This window comes from Dermacentor silvarum, chromosome 10 (assembly GCF_013339745.2).
Source record: "Dermacentor silvarum isolate Dsil-2018 chromosome 10, BIME_Dsil_1.4, whole genome shotgun sequence".
In the NCBI taxonomy this organism is placed as follows: domain Eukaryota; kingdom Metazoa; phylum Arthropoda; class Arachnida; order Ixodida; family Ixodidae; genus Dermacentor; species Dermacentor silvarum.
Genome location: NC_051163.1, coordinates 98,013,614 through 98,025,856, shown reverse-complemented (window position 1 = coordinate 98,025,856; position 12,243 = coordinate 98,013,614). Strand labels below are relative to the sequence as shown.

At 48.3% G+C, this 12,243-nt stretch overlaps 1 long non-coding RNA gene across 1 annotated transcript; it reads right to left on the bottom strand.

Annotated features, from left to right (window-relative positions):
* Window positions 1–444: 444 nt before the first annotated feature.
* On the bottom strand, window positions 445–1,761 carry LOC125940757 (uncharacterized). Its single transcript, XR_007463963.1, has 2 exons — window positions 1,593–1,761; window positions 445–578 (listed from the first exon to the last, which is right to left on the bottom strand). It is a non-coding gene; the product is annotated as an uncharacterized LOC125940757 (long non-coding RNA).
* Between the last annotated feature and the right edge of the window lie 10,482 nt (window positions 1,762–12,243).

Genomic DNA, 12,243 nt, shown 5'->3' with positions numbered 1-12,243 from the left:
GCGTGAAGATAAGTGTCGTGTTCCGGGGCTTCCGTGAAGGAAGAGGCAGACTGTACTTGAAACATGGCTTATTGCATGGCAGCAACTTAAAGTGGCAGAATGACAGCCAAGGAATACAAGGACAAAATGCACACCCAGCCATAGAGAAAGAAATTCAACAAGAGGGGACACTCCCATAGAGCCCAGCGGCCGAATTGACTGCAGCGTGCCAAGCGGTCGGTGTCGATCACTTACATCACTTCCGGTTTCGGTTTTGGGCGCGCGTATTTTGAACGCAAGCTAGCACGCCGGCTGCGCACCCCCCCCTCCCCCCTCCCCTTCTTTTTTTTTTTTTTTGTCTTCGTGCAGAATCGGTTTATTATTTAGTAAAAATGATTGCGAACGATCTCGTAAAGTCCCATCGAATCTGTGTCACGTGTAATTTCACAAAGTAGATGCAAGACCTTTTGTGCAATGAGGAAATATTTATTTTGCTCTATATAAAAGCTCGTTCCGCGCTTTTTTTGCGTTCATCCAACGTTGTGACACCAGCAGGTAAGGCAGTAGTTCCTGTATGAAGCTCCACCGGACGGTACCAGCTGAAAAAAAAGTAAATTACAAGCATGTTACATTTGCAAGCACGTAACAGTATGTTACAAGCATGAGTCATTTTGGTATTTAGACATAGGAATACTGCGAGGCGAAACGTGCGAAAGCGGTGAATGGGCGGAATTACAAACAAAAGCAATTCGCTTTTACATACATGGCGTAGAAAATACCCCACTCATCCCAAACATATATGAAAACATCTGATTTCCAAGCGTTCCCCAATTTCCGGGCATTATTTCCTGAACTTAGGCAGCACAAATACACGAGCGACTTCGCGTTTCCAAAACTTGGCCTCGGGCGACGCGACGGTACGCGACATACACAGAGACGGACGCAACAGGCACTCAAGACAAATGCGTGGGTGCAATGCCTTTTTTCAGTCCTTTAGAAGACGTAATTTTCGAATTACAAGTTTCTGATATGTTCGTCGTTCGCGCGTTCTGCCGGCGCCAGCAGCACACCCCATGTTATCACTCTTGGCAATCGCCCATCGCGTTTTCAACAGGCGTGAGTACCGAAAGAAGGTATATGTTGGTGCGGAGCCACAAAAAACGTCACAGACTTGTCCCTCTAAGATTCATTACACGCCAAACTAACTTTATCACCACGGCCGAGCTGCTTATCGCTAACTGCGTCACAGCGCGCTGTGCGGCCAGCGTGCCTCAAAAGTACCCCAGAAAGTAACGAAATTACTTTTTCAGTAATGTCTGGCGTCAGAGAAAGCGGCACAAACTTCTTCTAGCAAGATGCACTAGACTACACATGCACCACGGCTGAGTTCTCGCTAACTGCGACATGGCGCCCTGTGCGGCCAGTGTGGCTCAAAAACCGAAATAAGTTACAATAGTCCCCTAGGAAGCGTCGGAAACATGTCTCAGCACGATTCAATAACTCAAATTAACTGCGCCAGGATGGCCGAGCTGTTTTTCGCTAACTGCGTCTTAAGTCTCGGTCCCGTGCCGTAAGCCTAATTGCGTCGTAGACTGTGAAACAAGATTTCTCACCTTGCCGTAGTCCAATAGTGCCGTGGTGTCTTGTCCCAGTGCAGAAGGAACGCAAGAATACGCCGAGAGCCCAATAAACCAGGTTACAGTTAAAAAAGAAAAAAAAGAAGGAGACATACGGGTCACCGCGCGCGATCGCTCAAATGCGCGCGCAGCCATCCTCGCTGGCTTCGGGGGAGTGTCTGGCGGATGACGCACGTATCTGGCGCGTCATTGACCTGTGGCTAGGTAAGGCAAGGAAAATAAGTCGCAAAGCTTAAGTTCATTTATACGCAAAACGTTTTAGTTTTCGCGGCAAGTACTTAAAAAATAAATCAATGCCTGCTAACTTAAGTTCACTTTCTTTTTTTTTCGATGCTCGCGGCAGCTAACGTTCGGTGTCAAAAGTATAGCGTGACATATGGTGACGTCTTTCCTGTTGCCAGTTTTTGCCGAGTGTCCCCTCTTGTTGAATTTCTTTCTCTATGGGAACGCTATCACGCTATCACGCAAGTACACGTGTACAGATATGCGACATCCCCGCACACTTATTTTGGAAACGCGAGTATAACCGCAACAGTTTATGGCACATAGCGATCAGGTGGGCGGCGCTTTATCTGTCGGTAACGATGTTCGTTAGCAGAGTTTGAAGGCTCCACCGGTTCACGCTGACTGATCGCCGTTGTGTCGTTATCGGTTGAAGAGGAGGCAGCTGGAACCTGTACCGGAGGTTCTTGATGGCTTCTCACGAAGGGTAGATTGAATTCTGTGGTGTCCGTGTTACTCTTGCGGATTTGGTTTTGGTGACGCACCCACTGGAAAACATCACGTGGAGTCACTACACTTAAACGGTATGACACAGGCCCCGTACGGGCGAGAACTGTTGCACAGAGCCACCTTGGTCCAGGTCGAAAGTTGCGCACCCGAACGTCATCACCAACACCAAACATTTTCTCACGACACGGGTGACGCTTTGTCTGATGAAATTGGCGCTGTGACACTTTGTTCTCGACCGATGGTCGCACCAGGTCTAGTCTGGTCCGTAGGCGCCGTACCTAAAGTCCCTATATAAGAAAAGTACGTACCGCCATCCTTTGATAAACGCCGCTTCTCTCTCTCCTGTATCTCCGATTGGACGACGATAGCGCGCGCTTTTCACTTCTTCATATTTTCTTTTTTTCCGCCTCAGAGCCATGTTGAAAGTCCTCTGCGCATCCGCAGTCGCCGGTGGCAGCGGCGGCGCGCGCCCGGCCTGAAAGCTTCAACGTGAACTTTCTAGGCGCGCCACCGTCGACTTGGCTGTCGCAAGCAAAAAGTAAAGAAAAAAGCAAGCGCTTTAGGAGAGGAGGCGGCGGAGGAAAGAGTAGATGACGGTACTTTTCTTATATAGGGATTTTAGCCGTACCAGGAGCAAGGTGGAAGGGGCCTCCCCTGTCGTAGCATGAGGCGTATTACGATACGCCAAAAGGAAGTCTGCTATTTCCGCAGTCGCTACCCTCTGATTGGTCTTGCGAAGCGCAGCGTTCAAGGTTGGGACAAAACGTTCTGCCAAGCAGTTGCTGCTTGGGTGATACGGTGCGGTCCGTACGTGTCTTATACCGCTTTATATCGCTTTGCTTGAGGTAGACTTGGAATTCTTCAGAGATGAACTGGCTTCTGTTGTCGGACACCACTGCTTCCGGAAAACCAAATCTGCAGAAAAGTTCATGAAAGCATGTGATGGTTGCTTCTGAAGTAGTAGCGGTCATGGGACATACTTCTGGCCACTTCGAATAAGCGTCGACTACCGCTAAGTGTGAAACACCTTTTATGGGACCTGCAAAATCGACGTGCAGGCGTTGCCATGGACATGTCGGCCAGGACCAAGGATGGAGTGGTGCTTTCACTGATAAACTGCGGGTGTCAGCGCATGTTTGACAAGCGGCAACACATCTCTCTATGTCATGGTCGATATTTGGCCACCACACATAGCTTCTTGCCAATTCCTTCGTGCGCACCACTCTGGATGTCCCTCATGCAATTCATCTAGGACAAATTGACGAAACTTTTGGTTTACCACAACACCCATTGTGAGCATGACAGAACCTTGATATAAGGAAAGCTCTAGTTTCCTGTAGAAGAATGGTTTCAGGTTTGCAGACACGTTAGTCGGCCAGCCTGACAAAATGTGCTGTACTACTTGAGAAACTGGATCACGTGGAGTATCTTCTGCGATTTGCTTAGCATGCTGTCTAAACGCAAAAGCAAAAAATTTTCTTCGGCCGCATCCCTGCCAGGTTGCTGAAGTGGAAGGCATGATAAGCAATCAGCGTCCACATTCTGAGCTGAAGGGCGATACTGCAAAGAAAAAGAATATGCAGAATGTGTGACTGCCCAGCACTGAGGTCCGGCGGCTGCTATCGCTAGAATGCCTGTTTTGGGTCCAAATATCGTCTCAAGTGGCTTATGGCCTGAGAGCAGCGTAAAATTGCGTGCGTAAACGTAGTAATGAAACTTCTTGACACCAAACACCAGAGCTAATCCCTCTTTCTCTAGTTGGCTATAACCGTGTTCAGCCTTTGGCAGTGTGCGTGAAGCATACGATATTGGATGAACTTACCCATGTGAAATGTGTGACAGAACCGCACCTATTCCATAGGCGGAAGCATCACACTTGCCAACTGGGGTTGTAGCAAGTCAAAATAGGCTTTGACGTTAGCAGTTTCTTTACATGTACTAACGCACTTTGACCAGCGGCATTCCATTCCCAAGCTTCCGTCTTGCGTAAGAGCTTGTTCAGGGGAAACAGTATAGATGACAGATTCGGAACAAACTTTCCATAGTAATTTATGAGCCCTAGCAGCGACTGCAGTTGCTGCTTATCTTTCGGAGACGGTGCATTCGTGATTGCGACCAACTTATTATCTGTCGGCCGAACACCATATTTCGTGATCACATGACCCAAGTATTGCAGTTCATCGCGAAAGAAATCGCACTTGGAAAGCTTTAGGCGCATTCTGCGTTCTGATAGCCGTTTCAGCACTGCTTCGAGGTTAGACAAATGTTAGGCTTCCGTGCGGCCCGTGATCAGTATGTCATCGAGATAACATGTCACGCTGTTGGTCTTTCCGCGCGTTATCCATAATACGCTGAAATATTGCCGGAGCCGACGAAGTGCCAAACGGTAGGTGGTTGACCAAAAATACACCTTTGTGCGATTTCAGCGCGAGATATTGCTTGGACTCGTCATCCATTTCGACCTGCTGGTATGTTCTACTTAGGTCTATCTTCGAAAAATGCTTTCCACCTGCAAGTACGGCAAATAGCTCGTCCGCTTTTGGTAGAGGATACCTTTAAATGTCGAGTATTGGGTTTAGCGTGACTTTGTAGTCATCGCAGTCTGACTGAACCGTCGCGTTTGACCACTGGCACGACAGGCGTAGCATATGGGCTTGTTGTAATGGGTGTAATTATCCCTAGCTCTTGTAGCTTGGTTAATTCGTGTTCGACAGCCTCATCCTTGAAGGAGAGAGTAGCCTTTTCACGTTTTACTGTGCCGAGTTCGTCCTTGAACAGGTCTTGATAGCGGCTTAGCAAGGACTCGAGCTCAGGCGATTTCTCGGAGCTACTGGTCTTCCCCAGCTGCATGTGGTGAAGACCTTGGATTTGCGTCCAATCCAGCTGGAGGTGCTGCAGCCAATTGCGCCCCAGTAGCGGCTGGCCATCCTGGCGTGTAATGGCAGGCGCTGGCTCTGTGCGTTGCACTGGACTGCCACAAATGCTACTCCGCAGGCCTTCACACGTTCATTCGTGTAGGTTCTTAGGGTAAGGCTTGTCCTGCGAAATTGAGCACTTGGAAAAAGCGAACGGAACTGTGAGACAGGCATAACTGATACAGCGGCTCCTGTATCGAGTTACATGTTCGCTGGTAGGTCGTTAATGGTAACTTCGACCATGATCGGTTTTGCTCTTGCTTCTGCAGCGGCTTTCACGCTTTGCAAGTTGCTGCGTGGCAGTGCCAGGGTACGAACAAGTCGCTTATGTTTGCCTGGCGATTCTTTAAACCGCCTGCTCCGACAAGCACGCTCGATGTGGCCCTTTTTGTTGCATTGAAAGCATTTGGCATTCATATACCGACAAGAGTTTGCTGCGTGTTTCAATGACCCGCAGCGATAACATGAGGCAGAAGTTTGTTCAGTGCTGTTAACTTTGTGCACGTCATATTCTGTCGGTGGCGTTGAGCGCGTAGCCGACGCACCTTGAATAGCCGCTTCGATAGCTATTGCACGATCGACTGCCGTTTGAAACTTAAGCTGATTGTCTTCTGCAAATAAGTTGCGTTGAATGTCAGCACGAAGCAGTCCACAGACAAATCTGTCCCTTAAGACTTGATCGAGACAAGTGCCGAACTCGCAAGTTTGTGCGAGCCACCGCAGCTCTGCGGCATACTGAGCAGTACTCTCCTGCGTTAATTGCGAGCGGCGATGAAATTTGGCTCTTTCTCCAATAATGGACAGTTTTGGGACAAAGTGGCTGCGCAGTAGCTCTAGAAGTTGCTCAAAAGACTTCTTAGTGGGAATCTCCGGAGAATCTCCAACGACTTCAATAATGCGTATGTCTTCGGTCCTACCATGCTTATCCACGTATCAGCCTGCTGCTCAACCGGGACCTTGTGAGCCCGTAGAAATGCTTGGAGCCGTTCCTCGTAACTAGTGCAATCGGCGGAAGATTCATCGAATCGTTCTGCATGCCCCAGTTGCGACGAAATGGCTGCGTTGACTTGTTGTCTTCTCGTGACCGTCTACCAGGGTCCAGGCTTTCTACCAGGATCCCATCCTCGTCGCCAAGACTATGTCGTGTTCCGGGGCTTCCGTGAACGAAGAAGCAGACTGTACTTGAAACATGCTTTATTGCATGGCAGCAACTTCAAGTGGCAGAATGACAGACAATGAATACAAGGACAAAATGCACACTTAGCCTTGCGGCCAGCGATTATATACACATAGTGGGCGAGGGTGATGTGATCGCGATATGGGCCGCGTGTCAGCAAGCGAACGCTATCACGCTATCACGCAAGTACACGTGTACAGATATGCGACAATAAGTATAATGCCTAAATGTTTTGCTGAAAAACACATTTCTCTTACGTTATGTTACGCAACGACCCATAGATGAGCACAGCAATGCAAGAAAGAGCTGCATACAGTTACACATATCACCAAACGAAAGGGAAAGTTGATTGCCATAATATATGGCTGTCACTTGAGAAAAACCAGATGAAAGCAGCCTCGAAATAACTGAGATGGGGTTCAAGGCAGCTCAGCAACAGGTTCCCCTGCCTTAAGCCATGGGCTGCCATGTACATAAACTTGAGAGCATTGACAAAAAAAAAAAAAATTCGAGGACGCTTAAGCTTCGCTTTTCAGAGTGGAACGCGATAGCACTCAAAGATCCCTGACTGCTTTGCACGCTTTCCGACAACTGCAGCTTAAGCAACCGTAATGGCTACCGGGAAACACTGGCGGCGAACGCTATGCACGAAGGCAAGCTTTCTGGTAGAAACGCGGCCTCTTGCGTGGGGCGATCCCGGAGATATTGCAAAGCCGTTCCAAAGGAATTGCATAATTTTCAGGTTTTCGTTTTTGTTTCGTGCTTTTAATATTTCAGTCTGAGCAGATTTAACATAAAAGGCATGCGCTGTGGGTGTTTTCTTTAATGACATTTGTTTGTGGATTGTCATTCTCAAAATTCCGAGGAATAGCTTTGCCAGGAATGCAAGACAAGGTGTGAGCAACTTTATTGATAGAATGGTGTGGCAATGTAACCCGCATATACCGCACGTCATATAAGAAGGCGTGGCATCTATATAGGGAGCCTACATGCAACGCCGTTTAAAACGGCATTGCATGTAGGCTCCCTATATACATCTACCGAAATATATTCGGTTGGCCTGCGTGGTTGGGGATGATTTTCTCCGCCACCCGCCGACATCGCACGCCGACGCCGGCTCGGCGATGCCGACAGCCCGGTGCATAGTGAGTATGACGACTTATTTGTTATCACCAAAGCTGCCGGTGGTTGTCCCAAGTTTGTCATCACCGTAAGCATTGATGGTCAAATTGTATCCATGGGAGTAGATTCGGGAGCCATCCAACTCTATCAGAAGCCACAAAGTACTTCGAAAACTGAAAGTTACAAAGAGCATCACATTGGAAGAGCCTTATGCGCAACTGGTAACCTGGACAATGGAAGAGCTATACGTAACTGGGAAAGCTGTGGTGCCAGTCACTTTCAATGGGCAGAATATCGAACTGCCAGTATTAGTAGCTAGAAATGGCAGCAACACACTGCTAGGTCGGGATTGGTTCAGATTACTGAGGATTGAGCTAACTGGCTTTCACAACGTAAGCAAGAATCCAGAAGCTGTTACAGCAAGATTTCCTGAAGTGTTTGGCGACCTATTTCCGCGTGCTGCCTTTCCACCGGTTCACATTGCACTCAAGCGAGATGAACAGCCAAAATCTTCAAGTGTCCCAGCGTTCCTTTCGTACTAAAAGACGATGTCATTGCGTAATTGGACAAGCGGGAACTCCAGGGAATTCTGGAACCAACGCAATACTCAGAGTTTACTACTCCTGTTGTGGGCGAAACTGTGGCGACTACAGAAGCACGGTCAATCAAACGGTAAGGAGCAACGTTGATAGATGACCCACAAGCCAAGACCTGTTTGCGAAATTAGGAAATGGTTGCATTTTTTGAAGGATCGACTTAAAGCAAACATACCAACAACATTTGGTTAATGATGCCACAGTGGACCTTCTGACTATAAACATAGTCGACGGACTTTACAAGGTTTGTCGGTACCCTATGGTATTTCATTTGCAGCTGGTTTGTTTCAAAGAAGAATTGGCACAGTTATTAAAGGAGAATCGCTGGTGGCCCTGTACCTGGATGAAAGTTTCGTGGCGAGCGAAACTCCTGCAGAGCATCACTGCATGCTCACAAAAGTCCTCAGATGACTGTCAAGGATTTGACACCGTGAGTAAGCCACCACATGCAAGTTATTAAGGAAAGCCTGAAGGATTTGCGACACAGTGTCGACTAAAACGGCTTCAACCCGTCGAAGACGAAAGTCGATGCCACCTATCAAGTCCATGCTCAAAAAATAAATAAAAAAAACCAAGCTGGACCACCAAGCCTTTTTGGGTAAGCTGAACTTTTGCATTCGTTTTTGAAGGGTCGCTCAGAAGTCGCGGCAGTTTTGTGCCGGTTACTTGACAACAGCACCGCACGGGAATAGATCGAAGAGTGCCATCGAGCTTTCGCAAGCTTAAAGCAGCTACTAACGTCACAATCACTGCTAGTGCAGTTTAACCAGAGCGCATCCTTAGTACTATCATGCGATGCATAACCATGCAGTTGGCGTCGGAGCAGTATTAGCGCGCCGGGACAGTGATGGCAAAGAGCAACCCTTGATGTATGCGCCAAAAACACTCACAAAGATGGAATGAAATTGCGGTCAAATAGATCGCGAGGCACTGGCCATTGTCTCTGGCGTTCGTCATTTTCACCGGTGCTCGTCTGGAAGAAAATTTGCCGTTCTAACTGATGACAAACCGTTGTTTAGTATATTGCTGCAGCAGGAACAGGTTCCAGCCATACTCTCATCAGGCATGACCAATTGGGCATTGCTTTTCTCTGCTTATAACTACGATCTGGATTACCGCAAGTCAGGAGATCATGGAATAGCGGGCTCTTCCAGCAGGCTTCCAGTGACAGCCAGGGGGAAACACGCCGAGGTTGCTGACGACATTCTTCGGCTGGAAGCAATCCCGGCCGCGGCGGCCGCATTTCGATGGAGGCGAAATGCGAAAACGGCCGTGTGCTTGCGTTGTAGTTCACGTTAACGAACACCAGGTGGTCGAAATTAATCCGGAGCCGTCCACTATGGCGTGCTTCATAAACATAGCTGGTTGCGGCACGTAAAACCCCAGAATCAATCAATCAATCGGCTGGAAGCAGTTGAGTAACCCCCAGTCACCGCTCAACAGTCGCCAACGTGCGCCATGGAAGACCCCGCACTGGTGCAATTGATGACTTGGGTTATCGAGGGTGCGCCACACCAGAAGGTATCCCCGGAGCATTCGGCCTACGAGCTGAGGTGAAATGAACTGTCGGTTCATCGCGGTTGCCTGCTACGAGGCAACGTAGTTTTGCTACCGGGACACTTTCGGAGGCAAGTACTGGTCATTATGCACGCGAATAATCCAGGAGTAACGGCTATGAAAGCACTTGCAAGGTTCGTATGTCTGGAGGCCCAAAATCGATGCACACGTCGAGGATTTTGTGCGTCGATTCAAGCCCTGTCAAGAAGAGAGGAAAAGTGATGTGAAGGCACGTATGCATTTCCGGACCAAGCCCTACCTTAGAGCAGGATTCATCTCGATTTTGCTAGGGGCCCCTGTAAAGAAATGGTGTTTATTATCATTATATGCCCCATTACCCGAAAATTCGGTGGCGGCAGCGTGACCGAGCGATGTTACCAAAAATGACCGATGGCGCAAAGAGTGAAAACACGTCAAAATGCTCGGATTGACGTCAAATTTGTCAGGGAAGTTCCTGTAAACAAAGTAAATTAATGGATTTCAGAAGACAATGTGGTACATTTCGATCTGGGTGGGAATCGAACCCGGGTTTCCCGGGCGCGCGACGAGAATGCTTCCCCGATGTCACGGCGGCTTCGCGGTTCTGACTGAATAAAGGTGTGCCTAGTGCGTGCGTCATTGTACACGCCAGGTCACAGCCATCTGGCTGACTAAAGGTGCGGCCTAGTGCATGCGTCATTGGGCACGTGGCGGCGCAGCCAATTGGGAGGAGGTGGCGTCACGTAATGAGTGTATAAAATAAAAAGAAAAATTTGCTCAAATGGACTATAATGATTTCGCATCCCCACACGTAAGCAGTCTTAAGTGATCCTGCCGAATTTTTTTCTTTTCGTCGATGCGCTTTTCAATTGGCCCGAGGTCGAGATAATGTCGTCTCCCCAGTCGTCAGCAGTTATGGGAAAGTTGCGCAAAATTCCTGCGCCGTATGAACTTCCAGACTTGGTCGTGTCAAATAACAGCACTGCTTTTGAAGTAAAGAAATGCAAGCTTTCTTAGAGTTAAACGTGCTTAAAGATATGCACACTGCGCCGTATCATCAAGCAACGGTAGAGGAGCTGTAGAGCCGAGTGCACGGTTCGGTAACTAAAGTGTTCACTTAAGAAGCATAGCCAGGGAGCGGTGGCGTGCAAGGTGCCTTGTCGTTTCTTCAAGCAGCTCTCCACGCCACATTCCGAGATGAGGACGGCATCCGCAGGGTTCATGTTTGGAAGGAACTTCAGTTCCGCGCTTTCGCGACTTCATCCGGACTTACACTACCCGCACTGCAGCCAGAAGCCACCGTCATATCAATTCGAGTGTGGCGATTCTGTTTACACACGAACGTTTTACGTAGGTTTCAAGTGATTGACCGCTCTCGTCCTGTGGCGTCTAGGCCACGTCATGTATGAAGTGTAGCTGGCAGACGGAACTGTGCACAGACGTCATAGAGATCATGTCCGGAGAGCATGGCAGCCAGAACTAGCCTGATCCAGTGAAACCAGCTCGTTCTTCAAGCTGAATCATCTCCTAGACACCCAGCTTGCCACCCCCGAATGAGTCGCCACCCCTGCGTGGGCTACACGACAGCGTCGAATTGAATTGACTAAGGGGAAAAGGGTGTGATAACCTGTGTTGTGCTAAGCCCGATCTCTTTTCTGATAGTGCGTCACCACCGGTGCATCAGTCATTAACCGTGCCGTGAGCAACGGCACCACTCTACATAATCTATCGGTCTTCGAGCAGTAGTGGATTTAGCCCACATAAAACATGACAGTAATTGCCAAAGCAACCTGATGCCAAATAATATGATAGTGAACTAGCCCACTATCGCTACCACATAACGTAGAGGAAGGTGTGGATATCCTTGGGGAAGCACAAATGACATCCCGCTCCTAACCGAGTAGGTGAAATTACCTCAGTTAGCGACAAAGAATTGTTTGATGAAGAACTAGAAAAAAAATGCATGCCAAGAAGATGGTGGCTTCTCGAAAGAAGTGCGCTAGGCCACCGATTACACCGTCATGGCCAGAGAGACATCGCTCTAGTACACAATTTCTTGTCTGTTGAGAGTGATTGCCAATGTACTATTTGTGTTCAAAGCGCAATAGAAAAAGACAAAGCAATCTCAGAACGCGCGAAGTTCAAACGGACAAAGACTCGGTCTTACAACCTTTATAGAGACAAGTAAACGCAAATGTGTACAGAGAAGCATAAGATGAAATCAAGTAGGAAACTGCCGAGATGCCAAGGACCAATTAACAATAGGTCATAACGTTGAAGGAACATTGGTGAAATGACGCTGTAGATGACACTTTTTTCAGAAGGAGAAGCACAGCCCGAAGGAGGGGCTCATTGCCACTGGCCTGGTTTTGTTGCATATACAGGAAGTTGGCGAGATTTAGAATGAGTCACACACGATCAACATTAATTGAAAAACACCAATCAACGGCCATATTGCAATGTCCACAAAAGAGTGGTTGCCCCAAGAACTATAGTATCAATTTGTGTGTCGGCAGAAAAGGACTTCCCCACAACGTGGCAAATATTAG